Source organism: Lolium perenne, chromosome 6 (assembly GCF_019359855.2).
Source record: "Lolium perenne isolate Kyuss_39 chromosome 6, Kyuss_2.0, whole genome shotgun sequence".
Classification (NCBI taxonomy): domain Eukaryota; kingdom Viridiplantae; phylum Streptophyta; class Magnoliopsida; order Poales; family Poaceae; genus Lolium; species Lolium perenne.
In genome coordinates this window covers 93,114,089-93,122,485 of record NC_067249.2, presented here as the reverse complement: position 1 = coordinate 93,122,485, position 8,397 = coordinate 93,114,089, and the positions used below count along the sequence as shown (strand labels likewise).

The window sequence follows — 8,397 nt, the reverse complement described above, 5'->3', positions numbered from 1 at the left end:
ACCAGTAGGAGCCAAGAAGCACGGTGAAGGTTGATGGCGGCGGAGTGTAGTGCGACGCAACACCAGGGATTCCGGTGCCAACGTGGAACCTGCACAACACAACCAAATTACTTTGCCCCAACGTGACAGTGAGGTTGTCAATCTCACCGGCTTGCTGTAACAAAGGATTAGATGTATAGTGTGGATGATGATGTTTGCAGAAAACAGTAGAACGAGTATTGCAGTAGATTGTATTCGATGTAAAGAATGGACCGGGGTCCACAGTTCACTAGTGGTGTCTCTCCGATAAGAAATAGCATGTTGGGTGAACAAATTACAGTTGGGAAATTGACAAATAAAGATGGCATGACAATGCACATACATATTATGATGAGTAGTGTGAGATTCAATTGGGCATTACGACAAAGTACATAGACCGCTATCCAGCATGCATCTATGCCTAAAAAGTCCACCTTCAGGTTATCATCCGAACCCCTTCCAGTATTAAGTTGCAAACAACAGACAATTGCATTAAGTATGGTGCGTAATGTAATCAGCACATACACCCTTAGACATAGCATTGATGTTTTATCCCTAGTGGCAACAACACATCCACAACCTTAGAATTTTCTGTCACTGTCCCAGATTTAATGGAGGCATGAACCCACTATCGAGCATAAATACTCCCTCTTGGAGTTACAAGTAACGACTTGGCCAGAGCCTCTACTAGCAACGGAGAGCATGCAAGATCATAAACAACACATAGATGATAGATTGATAATAAACATAACATAGTATTCCATATTCATCGGATCCCAACAAATGCAACATGTAGCATTACAAATAGATGATCTTGATCATGTTAGGCAGCTCACAAGATCCGACAATGATAGCACAATGAGGAGAAGACAACCATCTAGCTACTGCTATGGACCCATAGTCCAGGGGTGAACTACTCACACATCAATCAGGAGGCGACCATGGCGGTGAAGAGTCCTCCGGGAGATGATTCCCCTCTCCGGCAGGGTGCCGGAGGCGATCTCCTGAATCCCCGAGATGGGATTGGCGGCGGCGGCGTCTCTGGAAGGTTTTCCGTATCGTGGCTCTCGGTACTGGAGTTATTATCGACGAAGGCTTATGTAGACGGAAGGGTAGGTCAGGAGGCGTCACGAGGGGCCCACACGCTAGGGCGGCGCGGCCCCAGCCTTGGCCGCGCGGCCCTGGTGTGTCGCCACCTCGTGGCCCCACTTCGTATCTCCTCCGGTCTTTTGGAAGCTTCGTGGAAAAATAAGACCCCGGGCGTTGATTTCGTCCAATTCCGAGAATATTTCCTTACTAGGATTTCTGAAACCAAAAACAGCAGAAAACAACAACTGGCTCTTCGGCATCTTGTTAATAGGTTAGTGTCGGAAAATGCATAAATATGACATAAAGTATGTATAAAACATGTGTGTATTGTCATAAAACAAGCATGGAACATAAGAAATTATCGATACGTTGGAGACGTATCAGCATCCCCAAGCTTAGTTCCTACTCGCCCCGAGTAGGTAAACGATAACAAAGATAATTTCTGAAGTGACATGCTATCATAATCTTGATCAATACTATTGTAAAGCACATGAGCTGAGATCAAATCATTCAAAGCAAATATCTATATTGATATAAGAGATGTAATGCAAGAGTTAAACAAGCTAGAATTTTTCATGAACTATTGCTTTAAAGACATGAAACCGTACAAACTTCATTAAGGATGTGTTAAGTATTCAGCGTAGAAGTTCTATCCTTCATTCCAAGCATCAAGTAAATTTTCACAACATAAGAAGGATTCAGTCAAGTAAATATAAACATGAACGTCATGAATCAACTGTTTCGAAGTCTACTCAACCGGTGAGCTCAAGCATTTGGTATTAGCACCAGGATGTTATGGCATAAGAACGTTAATGGGGGTTTGGAAGGCCAAATGGAAGAAAGTAGGGCTAGAATCGAGCCGAGCCGAGCCGGCTCGAGGCTCGGCTCGACCAGGCTCGCTGAAAATCGAGCCGAGCCAGGCTCGGCTTGCTGCGTTTTGTGGATGGAAAGTTGGGCTCGAGGCTCGGCTCGGAGAGCTCGAGGCTCGGCTCGACGGCTCGAGCCGTCCACTAACCCCCACCAATTCCCCCTGCCCCTCATCCCGAATCCCAAATCGAGCAACTCCACCACCGCCTCCAGTCCAGCGACTCCAGTCCATCATCGCCGCGCGCCGCCACCTGCCGTCCTCCACCTCCAACACCGGCCACCGCCGCCGCCCCCATCTCCTCTCCTCCAATGGATCCGGAACCCCCGAGCTAGGATTCTCGGCCCTCCCCGGGACGCGCTGCCGGGCTGCAGGTCGCGCCTAGGGTTAGGGGTTGTTGCTGCCGGCCGCCGGCGGTCGGCCCTCCCCAGGACGCGCTGCCACCTCGCCGTCCCCCACCTCCAACGTCGGCTACCACCTCCACCCCCAGTCCCCACCTCCTCTTCTTCACCAACCGACGGACACGAATTAGGCCCCTAGACACGAACACTGCAGTCTGCAGGTTAGTCAACCTGCTGGGCTGGTGGCACTTCCTCCTTTCATTTCTTTTATTTTCTAGTAATTAAGCTTGTAGTCAGTGAACAACTTGGTGATACCAGTAGTAATTTTTTATGCATACATGTTCTTGTTATCTTGTAGTGAGTACACAGTCTGTAGCTTAATTTACTTCTTGTAATTGCTAGTTGTTGTTTACGAAGATGCAACCTGGACGGGATAGTGAAGGATCGCATGCACGTATGGTGAACCCGACATCGCAGGGAAGGAGGCGCGCATACAACAATGCGATGAATTCGAAGACAGCTGGTTATTTGGGCATCCATTCAACTAGGCCAGGGTCATCGCAACCCGCAGCAGCGACCGAGTCAGAACCTGCAATAGAAGTTTCTTCACCAGTGGTAAGTTGCTTTTTGCCGTTTCAAAATAGATGCAACAACAATACTATATGTGCAACCTGTAGATTGAATGATTGCCACTACTCTATATGCAGTCGGTAGATGATTATGATGAGCAAGAAAATTCATTTGACAAGAATGATACCATGTCTGAGGAAGATGGATTTGGTGATGGTCATATTGAGATATCCGATGATGGAAATTCTGTAGATGATGGTGGAACTTCTCAAAGAGGGAAGAAGCGGCAAAATTGAATGAAGGTTGGTCCGAAGGTTACCATTCAACCAAGCAGCAAGTCGGGTTCAAAAGTGTGGGATCATTTTGAGAAGGTTCCGGTGCCATCCACCACACAATCTGGTGCCATGGTGATTATGGCACAATGCAACTATTGCAAAAAGTTATTATCCTACAAAGCAGATCCAGGGGGTACCGGAGCCACTGCACATCTCACAAGACACTACACAAAGTCATGTTCAGATTACAAGATCGCAATGGCTCAGGTGGTTTCTCAATCCCTTCTCAACTTTCAGCCATCCAATGCAAGTGATACCGGTATTCTGGTTTTGCAAACTTCTAGGGAGTATAGTCAAGAGGAAGCTAAAAAGTTAATTGCTAAAATGGTGATATGTCATGATTATCCATTTAAGATGGTAGAGCACACTTGGTTCAACATAGTGATGAAATATATGAATCCTCGGTATGAGTTTATTGGTAGAAAAAACATTAGAAAGGAATGCTTAAAGGTGTTTGAAGCTGAAAGAGACAGCCTTATGAAGGTTCTTAAAGGTGTTGAAAACATTGCTTTAACTACTGATTTCTGGACATCCAACCAGACACTTTCCTATATGTGTTTAGTTGCTCACTTCATTGATAAAAATTGGAACATGCAATGTCGTGTGCTAAATTTTGTGGAGTTGGACCCTCCACATAGCGGGCATGTGATTTCTCAAGCTGTGTTTGAGTGTGTGGTGGCATGGAAGATAGAAGATAAAATCATCTCAATTACATTAGATAATGCATCGAACAATGATGTAGCAGTCCGGAATTTGAAAGCTATGTTTGCTGCTAGATGCTCCTATTGCTTTGTTCCAAAATATTTTCATGTTTGTTGTTGTGCCCATATTATCAACTTGGTTGTGACCGATGGTACTGCAACCATCTCCCATTTGACGGCCAATGTGAGGGAATCTGTGAAGTACATAAAGAAGTCGGTATCTCGGTTGTTCAAGTTTGTTGAAATTTGTCGTAACCTTGCAATGATAATTGGTGAGGGGCTGAAACTTGATGTGACCACAAGATGGAATTCAACATACAACATGTTAAAAACAGCCATTGCCTATAAGGATGCATTAGATTCTTATGCGGACAATGATGCAAACTACAAATGGAAGCCCACAAATCATGAATGGGCATTGTTTGATACATTACACCCATACTTGCTCGTTTGGCTGAGGTCTCTACTGCATTCTCTGGCTCTACATATCCCACTTTCAATATATTTTAGGGAAAATTAGATCCATACCATCAAAAGATCCAAACTTTAGAAAAATACCACCCAAAGTTTTGCACTTAGAAAAATACCATTGAAAGATTGCTCTGTTACTGATTTCTACCACTACCGTCATCTGGACGTGAACCTGCCCAGGAAAACGTTTGGAAACACAACGTTTAGCTCCTGGACATAACCAACTCAAGATAAAAACACTCCCAGACTTCATTTGAACAGCTATTCAGTCAAAAATCGAACAGCATAACGGCTGCATTTCAGCCCAATTTACAACAACAATTCCCTTCACACAACACGTGCCACACACAAATACAAGCAAAATATGTACAAATTGAAAGAATCTGGAGAGATTCAAGTGAGATTACCCTTCTGGAACTCCAACACCATCCATCCCTGCCCAGATTGATGTTCCCGCGTCTCAGCACTATAGAATCCCCAAAGCTAGGGTTAGCCCTTTATGAGAGCACGGCAAGGAGTAGCAACAAGAGGAGAAGGGGGTCGACGATGGTGCGTACCATGGTGGAGCGCTCGGAGAAGGAGCCGTGCCCGCCGAGGAGACGCGCCACCGGGAGGTCCGCCGCGGGGACGCGCGCCGCCAGGAGGTCTCCGTCGCTGGCGCTGGTTCGGTCTGGTTGTCTGGGCTCGTTCGGTCCAGGATGGGCTGGGTGCTTGGGTCAGTTCAATGTGTTGCGTTTGAGTCAAGCTGAGCACGGGGCTGATCCATCCCCTGATCGATTCGTGACTTCACGTCCAGATGACGGTAGTGGTAGAAGTCAATAACGGACCAAACTTTCAATGGCAGTTTTCTAAGTGCAAAACTTTGGGTGGTATTTTTCTAAAGTTTGGATCTTTTGATGGTATGGATCTAATTTTCCCTATATTTTATCCTCACATTGTCAATGTGAAGATTGCACTTAGAGAGGCATGTGAATTAATCCACAGAACCAGAATTGAAAGCTACGGGAGAGGCAATGATGGACAAATTCAACAAGTATTGGGAAGAACCCAATAATGTGATGGTGATCGCTACTATTCTTGACCCAAGGTACAAGCTGAAATACATCAAGTGGGGTTTCTATAAGATCTATGGACATGATAAAGCTGCAGCTGAATATGATTTGATCGAGATCGAGTTGGCAAAGTTGTATGAGACATATGATATGCATCACCGACATGAGAAAGCCGATTCTTATAGAGCGGGTGCATCCTCAGCTACAACCATGGATACAAGTGCCTCTCTACCCTCTAGTGCTAGCGAGTTCACCTCATACTTAAGTGAAACTTCTTTGGAGACAACGAAGAATGAGCTTGACAAGTATCTTGGCGAGGCAAATGAGAGCTTGCTAAACAAAAAATTTGATGTGTTGATGTGGTGGAGGCTGAATGCACATAGATACCCCGTCGTGGCAAAGATGGCGAAGAACTTCTTGACTATACCGGCCACTTCGGTGTCTGCGGAGTCTACTTTCAGCACCGGGGGTCGAGTTCTAGATGACTATAGGAGTTCTCTGAAGCCGTCGATGGTGAAGGCGTTGGTGTGTGCTTCTAGCTGGATTAAAGGTGCCCACAATGACAACGGGAATTCGATGAATATGGTATGTTCCTTGTTGTTTCTGGTTTATTTCTCTGTTGCTTTTCTCTATTGCATTTCTTATGAATATATCTAACTTTATTCTTGTACTCTCTTAGGCAGCGGATGATGATGATGATGTTGAGAGCATTCCATTTCCAAAAAGTGTGGTGGGGAGCAACTAGTAAGTTCAATGGCTTCCTTATCTTTAGTTGCTGAAACTTTTCTTGCTGGAATGTTCTACAGAATATCATAACTGAGTTGGTACTATTGCCAAACTGAGTTGGTACTACTTTTAATTGCTGGAATACCTTGCACATCATCAAAACTATTGCCAAACTGAGTTGGTACTACTTTTTTCTGTATTTAATTGCTGTATAATTTGTACATCATTAAAACTGATGCAAAATTGAGATTGTAGTGCATTTTGGCCTATTTAGTTGCTGGAACATTTTGTGCAGCATGAAAACTGAAGTAAAGAATGGGTTGCTGCTGGTTTTTAGTCCTCTTTAGTTGCTGGAATGTCTTGCATAACATCAAAACTAAAGAAAAAATGGTGATCCTGTTTTGTTTATGCGGTGCAGATTCGATATGGCGATAGCAAAGAGGGTCGGAGGAGATGCAATGATGGAGCGGTGGTTCTTTTGTGTGTTAAAACTTGTTGTTTGATTGAGCTATGGCTCATGATCTACTTGTTCTATTATCTGTTGAACTCAACTAAGTGCATGTATTTGTGAACTTTGATGTATGACACTTTATTGGACTAAGTGTATGCATGAATGTACTCTGTGAAACTTATTACACAATGTTATGGATGTATTTATGTTCAATTGTTGCTTATAATTGTGAAATATTACATTTCTAACAAAGGTCATGGCGAATTTTTTAATTCCATCGAGCCTTCGAGTCGGCTTGCAAGCTTCATCGAGCGGGCTTGTCGAGCCTCGTGCCTTGATCGGGAGGTTTAGGCTTGGCTTGTCTATCCTTCGAGCCGAGTCGAGCCCGAGCCAAGCCCTGTCGAGCCCGAGCCGAGCCTCGAGCCTTGAGCTTTGTGTCCACCCCTAGAAGAAAGTCTTACAAAGCTATAAGTGATCATTAGACAAGAGGAAGCCTTATGATCGAAGCTATGCAAGGAGTAGTGATTGCCATGCAACGGATGCACATAGAGCTATATGTGTATGAAAGCTCTCCAATGGAACTAGTGGGGGTGCATCCAACTTGGTTGCTCACGAAGACCTAGAGCACTTTTGAGGAGGCTCATCATTGGAATATACAACCCAAGTTCTATAGTGTAAATTCCCCACATAGTTATACTAGTAAAACATGAAAACTCTCTCATATGGAGTATATGTGCTAAACATGAGCACAAATGATGACTATGAATAATGCAGGTGCTAAAACATGAGCACAAGTGTGGATAAAAGATAGTAATGCTGCCCCCTTTTTCTTTCTCCTTTTTTTTTCTTTTTTTTTCTTTTTTTTCTTTCTATTTTTTCTTTCTTTCCTTTTTCTATTTTTGATGGCCTCCATGGCTCTTTTCACTTTTAGGGGCAACATCCTAATATGACAACACACTTTTTGGTACAAATAACTCATAATGAATGAAACATGTATAAAACTGTATGCCTCTGCCAGTGTAGCAGGACGTGCAATGATCTAGCGTAACATGGGTAAACCACACATCAGCTGTATAGAATCATGCAAAGCAATATAAATAATGAATGACAACATGGCATGTAATGTAAAATGGAAGTTGCATGGCAATATATCTCGGAACAACTATGGAAATGTTGTGGTAGGTAGGTATGGTGGCTGTTTTGAGGAGATGTATGGGCTTATGTGCAGGAGAACAAGAGAAAGTCCTCCCACGGTTTTGAATGTACTGGCGAAGTATGCACAATTCTCAATGTGAGCAAAAGGCAATGCACAGTACCGAAGAGGCTAGCAAATTTGGATGGTGGAAGTGCCAAAAACCGTAGCTTAACATTAGTCAAAAAGAACTCACAAGCTTATTGCAAACATCTAGCAGGTTCATCATTAAGAACATGATTAAAATTTTCTCCAAGGAGGGCCGTTCATGGTGGCACAAGTACCCCGCTAGTTCCCTCGACCTTCAGCACAACTTAGTCATTACGATGAACTCTCAGACATGGAAAGCTATCAAGTCCAACTGCACCTTCAACTATTTAAATAGAGTTTGTAGTACGGCACAAACTTAAAGACAACAATCCACTACTAATTTTAACTTATTTATCCAGCAAGCCTCACCATCTAAATACCTCAAAACATTTGCAAGGAATTAGATCATCAAAGCTCAATGATCTACAAGTATTTTACTATACACTACCACATGCAACATTTCCTGTTTCCAACCATATACTGTAACAATTAACGA

At 43.7% G+C, this 8,397-nt stretch overlaps 1 long non-coding RNA gene and 1 pseudogene across 1 annotated transcript; one reads left to right on the top strand and one right to left on the bottom strand.

The window, feature by feature from the left end:
- Positions 1–3,416: 3,416 nt before the first annotated feature.
- Positions 3,417–6,808, top strand: LOC127340147 (zinc finger BED domain-containing protein RICESLEEPER 2-like; annotated as a pseudogene).
- On the bottom strand, positions 4,622–5,303 carry LOC127338762 (uncharacterized). Its single transcript, XR_007874490.1, has 2 exons — positions 4,948–5,303; positions 4,622–4,856 (listed from the first exon to the last, which is right to left on the bottom strand). It is a non-coding gene; the product is annotated as an uncharacterized lncRNA (long non-coding RNA).
- Positions 6,809–8,397: the final 1,589 nt, after the last annotated feature.